The sequence below is a fragment of the Pelophylax lessonae genome (assembly GCF_965119305.1).
Source record: "Pelophylax lessonae genome assembly, chromosome: 5".
In the NCBI taxonomy this organism is placed as follows: domain Eukaryota; kingdom Metazoa; phylum Chordata; class Amphibia; order Anura; family Ranidae; genus Pelophylax; species Pelophylax lessonae.
Genome location: NC_138772.1, coordinates 97449839 through 97464487, shown reverse-complemented (window position 1 = coordinate 97464487; position 14649 = coordinate 97449839). Strand labels below are relative to the sequence as shown.

General features: G+C 46.2%; 1 protein-coding gene across 1 annotated transcript in view; it reads left to right on the top strand.

Moving 5' to 3' along the window:
• Positions 1 to 570: 570 nt before the first annotated feature.
• WDR37 (WD repeat domain 37) overlaps positions 571 to 14649 on the top strand; it is a 312422-nt gene continuing 298343 nt past the window's right edge. The window contains exon 1 of the mRNA XM_082258129.1: positions 571 to 689. The gene's annotated coding sequence lies outside the window, so the exon portion shown is untranslated. The remainder of the gene's footprint in view (positions 690 to 14649) is intronic.

Sequence of the window (14649 nt, the reverse complement as noted above, 5' to 3'; positions counted from 1 at the left end):
CCCATGTTTACGGAACGCAAAAAGGTGTGGCTTTGCATGCATTCGTGGAATGCTCCGGTCTGAAAGCAACCGAAAAACTGAAAAACAGAGAACAAAAAATGTAAAGATGGCGATGTGTCATAAAAACGCACATCAGCGCGCGTCCGGTGCTCTTTGAACAAATGCCATAATGCAGCGCTCCCTAATGCAGGGACATTGGCTATGCAGTCAGATATAATGTATTGGAGGAAGATCTCTGTGACAGGTGATCACAGCTCTCATACAGGGAAATTATATAGAATGTGACAGGGAAGCGATCATGACACGACTTGCTGAGTGTCTCCATACCTCCCACTCTATAGTCCCCCCCCCCGGGTAAGGGGGTGGATCCCCCCGCACTCACCCCCCCCCCCTTTTATTTCTATTAAACAACCATCAGGACAAGAATCGGGCTAAAAATAGCCCGGAGCTGCCAGTTTGACAGCAGGCGGGGGTGGGCGTGGTAATAACACCTGGGGCTCCGGATTGACGTCCCTCTCTACCAATACCCGTTCACGACCTTCTGTCCAATCGGCACGAGCTAGCTGGTGACAGGCCAGGAAGGGGGCGGGACTTCCGTTGTCAAGGCAAATGTCCGGAGCTGGATGTGCGTGTGCTGGGTAGAGAAGAAGAGGAGGAGGCTGGCGACTGTGCCCGTGTACCCCGCACAGGTAATGGAGGGGGGATGGGGGGCCCGCCCGGGCACTGTGTGCAGGGGGGGCTGTGTGTGGGGGATGTCATGGCTGCTGGTCACCTGTCATAGGCAGTCAGTGAGCAGACAATGGGCTGTGTGATGGAGACGGATCTTCTCCTCCAGGTGTGAGCGCAGCAGTCCTCCTCCTGTGTGTGCGATCCCTATGGATCTCTATGATCTGCCCTCATCTTCCCGGAGATCCATCCCTTATCTCTACATCAGTCTTCTGTTTACATCTGTGTGTGCATTGTGTGATGTTGGGGCCCCATATTGAGCTCTCCTCAGAGGAAGACAACACCATCATCACTTCTTCCTGAGATGCTTCAAATACAAGAGGGGGGTTACTAATATAAACCTTCACCCCTGGCCTGGTGTCCTCCACCTTCATCAGAGGTATAGACCTCCCCTCCCCCCAGACCTCCACCTTCATCAGAGGTATAGACCTCCCCCCAGACCTCCACCTTCATCAGAGGTATAGACCCCCCCCAGACCTCCACCAGAGGTACAGACCTCCACCAGACCTTCGCCTTCACCTGCATTATAGACCTCCCCCTAGACCTTCACCTGCGTTATAGACCTCCCCCTAGACCTTCACCTGCGTTATAGACCTCCCCCTAGACCTTCACCCTCACCTGCGTTATAGACCTCCCCCTGAGCTCCACCTTCACCAGAGGTATAGACCTCCCCCCAGACCTCCACCTTCACCAGAGGTATAGACCTCCCCCCCTGAGCTCCGCCTTCACCAGAGGTATAGACCTCCCCCCCTGAGCTCCGCCTTCACCAGAGGTATAGACCTCCCCCCCTGAGCTCCGCCTTCACCAGAGGTATAGACCTCCCCCCTGAGCTCCGCCTTCACCAGAGGTATAGACCTCCCCCCTAAGCTCCGCCTTCACCAGAGGTATAGACCCCCCCCCCTAAGCTCCGCCTTCACCAGAGGTATATTCCCCCCCCCCTGAGCTCCGACTTCACCAGAGGTATATTCCCCCCCCCCTGAGCTCCGCCTTCACCAGAGGTATATTCCTCCTCCCTGAGCTCCGCCTTCACCAGAGGTATATTCCTCCTCCCTGAGCTCCGCCTTCACCAGAGGTATATTCCTCCTCCCTGAGCTCCGCCTTCACCAGAGGTATATTCCTCCTCCCTGAGCTCCGCCTTCACCAGAGGTATATTCCTCCTCCCTGAGCTCCGCCTTCACCAGTGGTATATGCCTCCCCCTCCTGATCTCCGCCTTCATCAGAGGTATTTTCCTCCCCCCTGAGCTCCGCCTTCATCAGAGGTATAGACCTCTCCCCCAGAGGTATAGACCTCTCCCCTGACCTCCGCCTTCATCCCCTGACCTCCGCCTTCACCAGAGGTATAGACCTCTCCCCTGTCCTCCGCCTTCATCAGAGGTATAGACCCCCCCCCCCGACCTCCGCCTTCATCAGTGGTACAGACCTCCGCCTTCATCAGAGGTACAGACCTTCCTGCGACCTCCGCTTTCATTAGAGGTATACCAGGGGTGTGGGGTACAATAGACATGCCCAACCACCATCTTTGGTAATATGGAGATACCCACTACCTTCTTTAGGTATATGGGCAGAAAAGACATCCCCCCTCCCCCCGCAGAAGAGGCATACCTAACCACCACCTTCTTCAGGAATTCGGGCTGAATAGACATGACCATTCACCAGCTTCTTTACCGTTATGGGGCAGAATAGAGAAACCTGACCAATGAGCATCACCTTCTTCAGGGGTATGAACAGAATAGATGTTTCCCTGAAATCTGATTTGGTAATGACAGGCTAGATTGAAATGTGCTCTTCTACCCATATGACCGGAGTATAGCCATCAAAGTAGATGTAAACCCAATCACTAAAATCTCATAGAAGCCGTAACATGTTTATGTAATTCCAGAAATAGTTTTCATTCTTTTAAATCTTTAGATTTTATTAAAAGAATACCTGTCACCCTAATGAGAGGGTCATAGTTTGGACACTTCTTGGGGTGACAACTGTCTCTCAATTATGCTCATGTGTTGTCACTTTTCATATGACCTCCATCCCCTCTGCTGATGTAGACTACAGGATGCCATGCCAACACTCACTGTGCTGACATTGGCCACCATTGTAGACAGGAGGTAGTGAAAAAATGAGATCAGCAGCCGTAGTGAGTTGTTTTTATGAATGAGACGTTTATGGTACAAGGTGCTTTATCACAAATCACTGTCTGTGCATGGTGTAGATCAAGTCTTAGAATGGCTTCATATTTACATACTATATTGTCTAGTATTTATTATTATTGCTATCTTGTGTATACTAAAGCTCTGTAGTGGTTTTGGTGTATATTTAGCAATTTTGGTGCATTATCTTCCTGTGCCTTGCTTGTATCTCAAGCATCCATATATAGATCAGCATGCAAGATTTTGGAACCCAGACCATCCAATCAGAGTCCTCCTTGGTGCTTGTTTTCTGCTTTTTCTGAAAGCACTGGGCTAGATCAAAGTAGGGATGCACCGACCCGACTTTTTTGGTCCCGATCCCGATGCCGATCTTTTGCTTTGTGAAATCGCCGATCCCGAGTCCGATTTGGAAGTACTGTTTTGTGAGCTTATAACAAAATATACTTCCGGATTGGTATCTGCAGATACCTTTATAACAATGTGCATTTAAGGCCCCTTTCACACTAGTGCGACTTGTCCCGCGATTTTGGACCGCAAAATCGCATGACAAGTCGTTTTCCATTATTTTCAATGACCCCCATTCATATCAGTGCGTTTTGAAGTCTTACCAACTTCAAAGTAGTTCCTGCACTACTTTGCCACGATTTGATTGCGTTTTGAGCCATAGCCATTGCTTTCAAAGTCGCGTCAAAATCGCGGTAAAATCGTGTCGCATAAGTGTGAAAGGGGCCTAAGGCCCCGTTCACATAGGGGCGGCGCTACTTCGCACCGTGACCTCAGAGGTCGCGGTGCGAGCAGCGCGCCGTGACCTTGAAGCGGCCGCCACGGACTTCATAACATTGAAGTCTATGGTGGTCGCCTCCTGGTCGCCCCAAAGAAGCTCCGGACCCTTTTTCTAGGTCGGAGCGACTTGTGTCGCTCCTATTAGAACGGGTCCGCAGCTTCCCTATGGGAGGCGACCTGTGAGGTGACCAGGTCGCCTCACAGGTCGCCCTAGTGTGAACCGGGACTAAGAGGTTAAACTTCCCTCCTCCAGCAGACAGAACGAAAAGATACATTGTAATCATTGTGTTTACTTAACTGGGAGACTGAAAGGCATTTGCAGGAGGCTCTTTTTTTTTTTTTTTTTTCTTCTTTGACAGCTGTTCTCTGCTCCCTCATAGCTATATAAAGAGCAAAGCCGGATCTGTTAATTTTACAGATCCCCGATCCAGCTATTATGGCCATATCGGCGCCGATATCCGATCCGAATATCGGATCAGTGCATCCCTAGATCAAAGGGATGTACCAACATCTTTACCACATAAGTGAATACAATTGGTGATAGGGGGAAATGATTAAATTAAAAGCCTTACGTTGGGCAACCATCACAGATCTAAGACTGTATTCACATTTTAGCATTCTATTCTTATTTTGGGAACCGTGCAAATGTGCGTTTTTGTGTGGTGTGCCCCAAGCATAGGACAGCTGATTCATTTAAACAGACTGACCTACGCAGCAGAGTAGCTCATGTACCTTTTTTTTTTTTTTTTTAACTTCAAGCTTTTTTTATCTGGACGTTTTACAGCGTTCGGGGTGCTGTTAACCATGAATGGTACCACAAGCGCGAAACGCGTGCATAATGCATGTGAATGCAGCTTTACCTTGGTTAACAGGAATGCGATTGCTATGGGTTATCGCATCCTCATTACTATCCATATTCTTTACATTGCTTTGGGTTTTGCACGCATGTAATACATCATGGGATAAAAAAAAAAAAAAGGTTTTATCTTCATGTTAATTTCTACAATGTCTCTTTATATGTAGAACTCTCAGTGAGTTTTGGATAACCCAATTCCTAGTCTACACTCGTGCCTTGATGTCACTTTATTATAGCATTCATTCCTTTCATTATTGTGCTGCAGTACTATGACATGTACTTGTGTGTCTATTATCAAATCTCTCTATCCATCTCTTTATATCTGTGGCTTTCATCCCTTTTTGATTGGACATCTCTCCTGTATTTGCTTCTTTTCTGCCTTTGTTGTTTTCAATACTCTCCAGTATAAAATGTCAAATTTAATCCTGTTTACATTCTTGCTGTGAACATTTGGCGGGTTGATTGCTGTAGTCATTCTAAGCACGGAGTGTCTCTATTACAATGTCTAAATTCTGTGTTCTATTTGTTTTTCTACCTCTTGTCTCACATGCATCTGTCTGGATTGGAAGGACATTGTAAGCTGTTATTATAAACCACCCTAATGTAATGATTGATTGCTTTTTGGTTTTTCAATTTATGGAGTTGCATGTGTTTGGCACAATAATGGCATCACATGTGGTACTGCATTCTCACTACTGAATGTTGTGATTGTTTTGACGTGTGTTTTTTTTTTTTTATTGCTCATAGTAGCACATGCATCTAAAGGCCCCTTTCACACGGGCTTTCCGATCAGGTCCGCCTGTCAGTTTTTCAGGTGGACCTGATCAGATGCTCCATTAACCTCTACAGACCTCTACAGATGTCCGCTGACACTCGCTGCTATCCGACTTGATCCCATCCGTGAAATCCAGACGGATGGTAACTCTATTTTCCATCTGTCTGGCGGATTAGATGAAAACAGACAGGCAGTCCATTTTCATCTTATCTTCCCATAGAGAAGAGCGGGGTTCTGACAGGTCCTGCCTGTTCAGTGGGGATCAGCGGAGCAATCCCCCCCCCCCCCCCCCAGGCAGAGCGCCCATGTCAAAGGACCCTTAGTGTCACTGTACAATCCACTTTAGATTTACCAAAATGATGTCATTTAAAGTAGAAGTCCACCCTCAAGGCCCGTACACACGTACCGATTGTCGGCCGTAAATATTCGGCCAACGTCCCATCAGCCGATTGTCAGCTTGTTAGTATGATGCTTCCGACAACCGACTCCGACTTTTCGGCCGAACAAAATCTGGTGTGCATGCTATAAAATTTTTGTTGGCCGTCACCAGAATGGCCGATTGTTTGTAAGTCGGTACAGATTTCGGCCGACAAAAGCCAGATGAGCAAGACTGGGCATGCTCAAAGGAAAAACACACGGAAAGTTAACCATCACATGACATCACTTCTGAAGTTGGTTGTTGTTGGCCGACAAAATTCGTGTGCAGTCTTGAGCACTTTTCAACCAACAAAACAACACTGGACAAAAAACAGCCGATCGGTCAGCCAACAATCGGTGCGTGTGTACGGGGCTTTACACTAAACTCCCTGCATCTTCAGACATCCACAATCGAAGACTAACCTATCTAGCCCTGTAAAGAAGAAATCAGTATACATACCTTATTTGAAGCCGAGCCGACCTGATCCCACGCTGAGCTGTCAGCGGCAGCTGTGGAGTCGGGTGCAGAGGACACAGCCAACAGCGGTAGCCCCATAGTAAGTCTATGGGTGATGTCACTTCCCATTCATTTCCCAGCTGTTGTCTGCTGTGTCCTCTGCAGAGCTTTCTCTGCTGGAGACCGGACCAGATCGGCTTCAAAAAAGGTAAGTATACTGATTTCTTCTGTACAGGGCTAGATAGGTTAGTGTTAGATCGTGGATGTCTGTAGATGCAGGGAGTTTAGTGTTAGGATGGACCTAAACCTACCTCCATAAATCCAATCAATTTGAATCCAATTTGACAGTTTCTTACTTAGTTGTTGGTAGATCCAAAAAAAAATTGTACAATCAGATTGTAATGTGTGAGTGAGCTTTAGAGCCCATTCACATTAGCGCGACTTGTCAGCCTGACAAGTCACGCTCGGTCGCGGTCCATTGATTAGCACAGGACCCGTTCTAATAGAAGCGACACAAGTCGCTCCGACTTAGAAAAGGGGTCCTGTACTACTTTGGGGCGACCTCAGAGCGACTTGCATAGACTTCCATTATGTGAAGTCTCTGCAAGTCGCGCCGAAGTCACGGTGCACAGCGGTGCACGCGACTTCACAGGTCACCCCCCCCCCAAAGTCGTGTTGCACTAGTCTGAATGGGTTCTTAATCCAGCCATACACAGAGCGAATGTCTTTCCTGTAAACACAGGTTGCAGAAAAGAAATTCACTCGATTTCCCCCATTAACACAGGTAGTGTTGACAAAAAAAAAATGAAACCCTTCCGTTCAGCCATTTGTATTCTCCAGACGGGGGAAGTTGTCAATGCCGGGAGAAGACTGTGAGTATTGCTAGCGGCTATACCAGGCACTATCGATAATCGCATCTAAAATCCAGCAGGCTGGTTGCACCCAAGTTGATTAATCCTGCCCATACATGATTCGAATCTTGGCTGGTTCCTGCTGAACTGGCTGAAAATTGAACATCTACGGCCGGCCTTAGTGAGTCACCTCTAGGTAATTTTGCAATTTGAAGCCAGCCTTTGCCAGACATGCTACGTTTTAGGCCTCCTTCATATGGGGCATGCTAAATCATATGCCCATGGAGAGCTGTGTTAACCCGCATGAAGTTGTACACAGGGATGTTCGATCCCTATCGCCCGAGCATGTAGTTTCAGGCACCATGCAAGAGGTCTTTTTTTTTTTTTCCCTGTTTATCCCTGCTGCGGGTAAGCCTAACTAGCCGCTAGATCACTTTTACAAGCAGCGGGAGGAGACGTGTCAGCTGATCATAGAGGCAGACAAAAAACCAAAACCGCTCTGTCCCCCCTCTATAATATAGGAAACCGAGAGCAATGGACATAATTACTTCTGGTTTCCATGGCGCCATTTAAAAAAGATGAAAAGCATTTGATCTTGGTGTGATCAATTGCTTTTAAGGGCAGAAGAGGGATCTGAGGTCTTAAATAATAGAAAATCGAATAAAATGAAATAGAAATCTTGCGCTGTATAGACAGCTAACACATAAGTAGTATAGCCAATTTCTAACGGAAATAATAAGAAAAGTGCAGTGCCCAGAAACGGAAACAAAAAATTAATTAAATAGCAATAAAAAGTCTCTTGATTAAGAAAATGCTCATAGCAAAATAGTTCAATGAATCAAACAATAATCCATAATCCAAAGGTCACCAATCCAGTGAGAAGTAGAGCAATCGTGTCTAATGAAATGAATCACCACCAGCAGAAAGATTGCAAACTCACCGCACTTAATGGCTGCTGTTATAGCGGCATGGGAATGTTTAAAGCGGAGTTCCGGGCACAGATGTGATTTTTCAATAAGCATACCCCCGGGACAGTCAGGGCTAGCTCATTCCACAATGGCTAGCCTCTGATCTGTCCCGGTTCGCACTTACCTTTTAGAAGAAATACTTACTTATAAAATATCTTCCACAGCGTTGCCATCTCTCTTGTGGGCAGCTGAAGCCGGCGCGGTCCTCTTTTGCGTCTTCTTCCTCGTCTTCTTCTCCCAGAATGCGCCACACCGGCCCCTCTCGTCACTTCCGGTGCGGCGCCGCATTCCTAAACAGCTTCTGGGCATGCCCAGAAGCTGTTTAGCAGGGGAATGCAGCGTCGCCCGGAAATGACGTGCGGGGCCGGTGCCGTCGCATTGATTCCATGGAGCTATGACGTTCAGCTCCCAGGAATCATCGCGAGCCAGGAAGTGACGGGGAGAGCCGCGGCTCCGAGGGAGGAAGTACCCTGAGGTGAGTATTTACGATCTACAATTACAAGGTGAGTTTTAAAAAAAAAAAAAAAAAACCTAACTATCCAATTCCTTTTCAGGTTATCCAGAACTAGCGGACGGGCACAAAAAAAAAACATCGATTTTGTGCCCGGAACTCCGCTTTAATCACATATGGAAATCTCTCTGGAGGTATCGTAGTGGATCACTTCCGCCGAGGATTTAAGTCAGCAGATTAAGTAGATTATTTATCACCATGCCTCTTACTTAATGCCTTGGACTGTCTACTTTCCAAAAAGGGGTCATTTGGGGTTATTAATACTGTCCTGACATTTCAGGGCATTGTTGACCCCAGATTGCTCCATTAAGAGTACCTGTCACTAAAATTAAAAGTGATTAAAAAAGACAAAAAAAATAAAAAAATAAAATAATTAAAAGCACTCCCATCTCCTCCGTCCTCGCAAGCAAGGGCGAATGTGTGCGTCAGTCCTGCATGCAGGCAGATAGTGATCGTCCCACACATGAGAATTCACTGTGAACGTCACATCATGGGCAGCAATTTTAGTACCAGACCTCCTGTCTAAATCTTAAATGGTAATCTGTAAAGGCTTTTAAAGCCTTGCCTATGGATAGTAAAATGTACATAGTTTCTTGCCGTTGCTCGGGCGTGCGCATTTTTAAAGCATGACATATTTGGTATCTATTTACTCAGCGTAACATCATCTTTTATATTTTATTAAAATTCTAAAAAGTTGTGTTTGAAAAACTACTGCGCAAATACTGTGGCGTAAAAAAATTGCAACACCCACCAATATATTCTCTAGCCCCCTCCGACTGTATTGTGTCAGACTGTGTGGCGCTGGAAGTGGCTGCTGGCAGGTTTTAACTCTAAGGCTGCATTCACACTTGAGCGTAGCGTTTTCGCGCGTTTTTTTACCGCAACTTTTTCAGGCGTTTTTGGAGGCAGGTATTGACATCTATCAAAAACGCTGGTAATCGGCCCAAAAAGAAGCTCATGTACTTTTTTCAGCTACAGGCGTTTTGCTTCAGGCGTTAAAACGCTCAGATGTGAACAGGGGCCATTTAAATGAATGGGGTTTTACTTGTTGGGCGTTTTGGAACGTTTTTTTTTCAGCATTTTTGGAGCTGAAAAACACTCAAAAAACGCCCAGGTGTGAATGGAGCCTAAGGCTACGTTCACATCTTGGCGTTGCTATTACAGGCGTTTTTATGTGCGTTTTTTTCAGGCGTTTTTATGGGCGTTTTTGCAGGCATTTTACAGGCGTTTTTTGTGCAGGCATTTTTAGATTGAATAGACACCAATGGAAAACGCCTGTAATCTGCCCAAAAAGAAGCTCATGTACTTTTTTGAGCGTTGGGCGTTTTGCTTAAAACGTCAAAACGCTCAGATGTGAACAGGGGCCATTGAAATGAATAGAATTTGTCTTGTTGGGCGTTTTGAGAGCTGATCCTAGAGCAGAAAAACGCCCCAAAACGCCTACATGTGAACGTAGCCTAAACATGAGCATGCACAAAGTGGAGACTCCAGCAGTACTCCATAGGTCCTGGCGAGTACAGGGGTCACATGCATGAAGTCAGCCAGCGTGGCTGGGGTTCAGTTAGCTGAGCAAGAACAGAGGAGAAAAATGAAAATGGAATAGCAAGAACATGTTAGTTCTGCTATCACAATCTTTAATTTTAAAAAATGACTTTAATAACACTTTTAGTCCTTTGTTGGTAGAAAAAAATAGATTATCATTGCTCACTTTTTTTTCCTAAAATGCTAGTTGACTGGCAGTCATGCTAATCCACTGACCTAAAACATATACAGTATAGGGGTTCAGACTTCACTTGCAGCATGCTTGGTCAGATTCAATAACGAAGGAAGTATTGGAGTTCAACGGTATCCAGCTAGTATTTTAGAATTGAATGCAGCAAATATTTAATCTTTGTACAGGTTCCTTATGCCTGAAAATCTGAAAATTCTCAGCTGCAATGGGGGTGCCTCTGCACTGCAAGGGTTAACTGCTCATTTTTATCTAGGGCAGAGTAAGTGTGATGACAGACGTAGTATGTGATTCGAATCGCACTGCTCTGAAAATCACATGCGGTGTCTGTGCGATGCAAATTCAGCCATACAGATTGTATGGCTGAATTTGCATCGCATTCAGGTACAACTCGCACAGGACCCTTTTTTATGTGTCTGCAGCAGAATCGGATCGCATGGTGGTTCACACCTATGCAATCCGATTTATGTCCGAACTGACAGTTCGCAGTCAGATATGCAAACTGATCTGGGGGTGTCGATAACTTTGCATTGACACCTCCAGCCATTCGCATATGGCAGTATGAACTGCCTGCGATTTGAATGTGATGCAGGAACCCGCAGTGGATTTGCATGGTTCCTGCATCGCATATATGTAAACCTGCACTAAAATCGATTTTACCTACTAATCCTTGCTCCCTGGTAGACTGCTCCCCCCCCATGCTCTGGAGTGGAGGTTACTGACTCTTCAGGGGACTTAATGTCAGGATCTGAGAGCCCTGGAGCGCGGGGGAGAAGGTTCCTCGGGGGCTGGTCTAGTAGCACAGCAGACCGGATAAGTAAATCTTCTTTTCTAGACCTAAATGAGGAGATAAACCTTCCAGTGGGGGTGTGCTGAGTTTCTCTGAGTTGGGCTTCAGGCTCGGTTCACAGTGGTGTGATTTGGGAAACACTGCGAATCCAGTGCGAGTTCCTGCATCGCATACTGTTCACACTGCCCTCTGCGAACCGCTGGGGGGGTCCATACAAAGTTTTTGACAGCCCCAGATGGGTTCGCAGATTGAAGTGCTAATTGTGAATTCAGACCGGATCAGATCACATTGGTGTGAACACCCATGCGATCCAATTCTGGTGCGGACAAAAAAATGGTTCCTGCGCGAGTTTGGTTCCAATGCGATGCGAATTCAGCCATATAGTTTGTATGGCTAAATTCGTATCACACTGACATCGCATGTGATCTGCACAGCAATGTGGTGCGAATTGCATGCAATGTCTGGCATCGCACCAGTGTGAACTCGGCCTTGGGGCCCTTTCACACGGCCGCTCCGTAAGTCCGCAAATCATCCTATTTTTTTGCGGACATAATGAAAGTCTATGGCATTGTGGATGTCAGCGGAATACCATCCGCTGACATCCGATTTTCTTCCTTTCAGTTCTGTTCCGTTTTTTGGAACTGAACAGAACCCTATTTTTCCTCCGTTCAAAAAACGGAAAGGAAGGAAAATCGGGTGTCAGCGGTGTCATCCGCTGACATCCGCAATGCCCATAGACTTACATTATGTCCGTATATCATCCGCAAATGGATGGGATGATATGCGGATATGTGGACATACAGAGAGGATGACACGAGTGTCATCCGCTCCGTGAAAAAAAAAAGAAAATCCCGCAGCGGAGCAAAAAACCGGAGCGGCCGTGTGAACTCGGCCTTAATGAATATTCCTAACAAAGGATGTCACCTGAGAGACTCCAGGGACTTTTCCTCTATCCTGTATAGATTCTGCTAAATGACATCATTGTTTTCATAGGCACGTGTTCTCTTACCATTCTTCTCTTTGTTTGGAATATATTTGACAGCACTGCTGTAAAACAATATGTAAACTCGGTATGGTATTTTAAACAATACCTAGGCCTGTCTGGATGTTTAGAATAGAATGTGTAAGGTGAGTTGTGTTTAGGCAAATCTCTTCTTTACAAGTAAACCAAATCTAGTTCTATTGATGATTCTACATGTATGTCAAAGGATGAGACTGCAGGAGGTTAAAGCGGAAGTAAAGTCCGCCTTGTGATTTTTACCTATAAGAGGTAAAATGAATATCTCCTAAAACTTGCACCATTTAGGAGATCTTCTATGGATGCTGCCAGTGATGTCACCTGTGCATGCGCTCTGAAGGTCCAACATACTGTGCCAGAACTTCAGAGCTTAGTGCCAGAACTGAGGGAACCCAGAAAAAAGCTGGGGGGGAGAGATATCCACGGTAACAGCGCACCGCTGGAGGGCTTCGTTCTAAGGTAAGTATCGCATAATCTGCTAATATGCAATGCTTACTACCACATTATGCAATTGCCTTACAAGTGTGTGTTGTGTTTTTTTTTTTTTTTTTCTTTTCTTGCATTTAACCGCTTGCCGACCGCCGCAAGTAGATTTACTGCGGCGGTCAGCCCCGGCCAGGCAGAGTGACGTTAATTAACGTCACTAGCCTGGGAGGGTCTGGGGAGCGAGCGCGCGCCCGCGGAGGCGCGCTCCCGCGCGGTCACGGCCCCCCCCCCCCCCCGCGCGTGTGACCGGCGGACCCGATGTCCGCCGGTCACTCGGCGATCGTCGGGGGAGAGGGAGAAAGTCAGGCGGCTTGTGTAAACAAGCTGCCTCTCATTCTCCTCGGTGTAAAAACACTGATCACACGGTTTTACTATTTAGAACCGTTGATCAGTGTCCTTACACCTCAAGCCACAGCCAATCACAGTAAGAATCACGCCCCTAGGGACACACACAGCCCCTCCCTCTCAAATAAAGTTAACCCCTTCACTACCAGTGTCATTTTACAGTAACAGTGCATATGTATAGCACTGATTACTGTAGAAATGTCACTGGTAACCCCAAAAGTGTCAAAAATGTCAGTCAAGGGTCCGATCTGTCCGCCACAATGTCGCAGTACCGCAAAAAAAATCGCAGATCGCCGCCATTACGCGTTAAAAAAAAAAAAACAACAAAAATGACAAAAATCTTTCCCTTTGTTAGTAAACGCAATAACTTTTGCGCAAACCAATCAAAATACGCTTTTTGCGATTTTTTTTTTTTTACCAAACATATGTAGCATAAAACAAATTGGTCGAAAATGTTAAAAAATGTGGATTTTTACATTTTTTTTTTTTGGGGGAATTTCATATAAAAAAATGTGAAAAATATTGTTATTTTTGCAAAATTTAGGCTCTTTTTTTGTTTATAGCGCAAAAAGTAAAAAGCGCACAGGTGATCAAATACCACCAAAAGAAAGCTCTGTTTATGGGAAAAAAAGGACGTCAAATTCGTTTAGGTACAGCGTCGCACGACCGCGCAACTGTCCGTTAAAGTCACGCAGTGCCGAATCGCAAAATACTCCCTGGTCGTTTAGCAGCCAAATCCTCCGGGGCTTAAGTGGTTAACTAGCTGCGGTTTACAACCGCTTTAATGTGAAAGTGAAGGAAAAACCCTTTTTCTCTTTGTTTTGGTTTTGGATAGAATGGAGGTGGATTAGATCACCGGTCATGTCTTTGCTGCCCCATTAGGGAGATTCACCCTTGCGGTTTTTCATTATCATTGGAAGTATGAATGAAAAGAAAATCCCAAATTTTGGGTTGGGGACAGTAGTTCTGTTGATCTGGGGGTCCCCAATGAATTCTCTTAATTTGCAGGGATTTCCTGTTTTGGAGATGGGACCGGAAGTGAAGGGAAATCTCCCCAATAAGACAAAGATGGTAAAAAAAAAAAAAAAAACTGACAGGGGTTATAACCCCCCCCCTGCTCTATCCAAAATGTGGGGGGAAAAATGTTTCCCTATAGTTCTACTCTAAAGCAAATCTAAAACCAAAATCTCATATGGGATTTAAAACGATTGTGAAGTCTTGTTTTTTTTTTTCCCCTAAAAATATAAGAAACTTGTAAGTGTCGGTTCACACTATGGCGGTCCAACTTCGGGGTTGACCTGTGAAGTCGCGTGCACCGCGACTTCGGCGCGACTTGCACGGACTTCACATAATGGAAGTCATTGCAAGTCGCTCCGATGTCGCCCCAAAGTAGTACAGGAACTATTTTCTAAGTCGTAGCGACTTGAGTCGCTCCTATTAGAACGGTTCCCGTAGCACAGAATGGACCGCGACTTGTCAGGCTGACAGGTTGTCTGACAAGTCGCGGTAGTGTGAACCAGGACTTATACTTACCTCCTCTGTGCAGTTGATTTTGCACAGAGTGGTCCTGATCCTCCTATTCTAGGGTCCCTCTTCTGTGATCCTGGCCCCTCCCTCCTGTTCAGTGCCCCCACAGCAAGCAGCTTGCTATGGGGGCACCCAAGCCGAGTCACAGCCCCCTGTGTCCATTCAGACATGGAGCCCCGACCTGGCTCCCTCTGTCTCCTGATTGTCTAACTGATTTTGATGGACAGCAGCGGCAGCCAATGGCGCAACTGTGGTGTCTTAGGCAA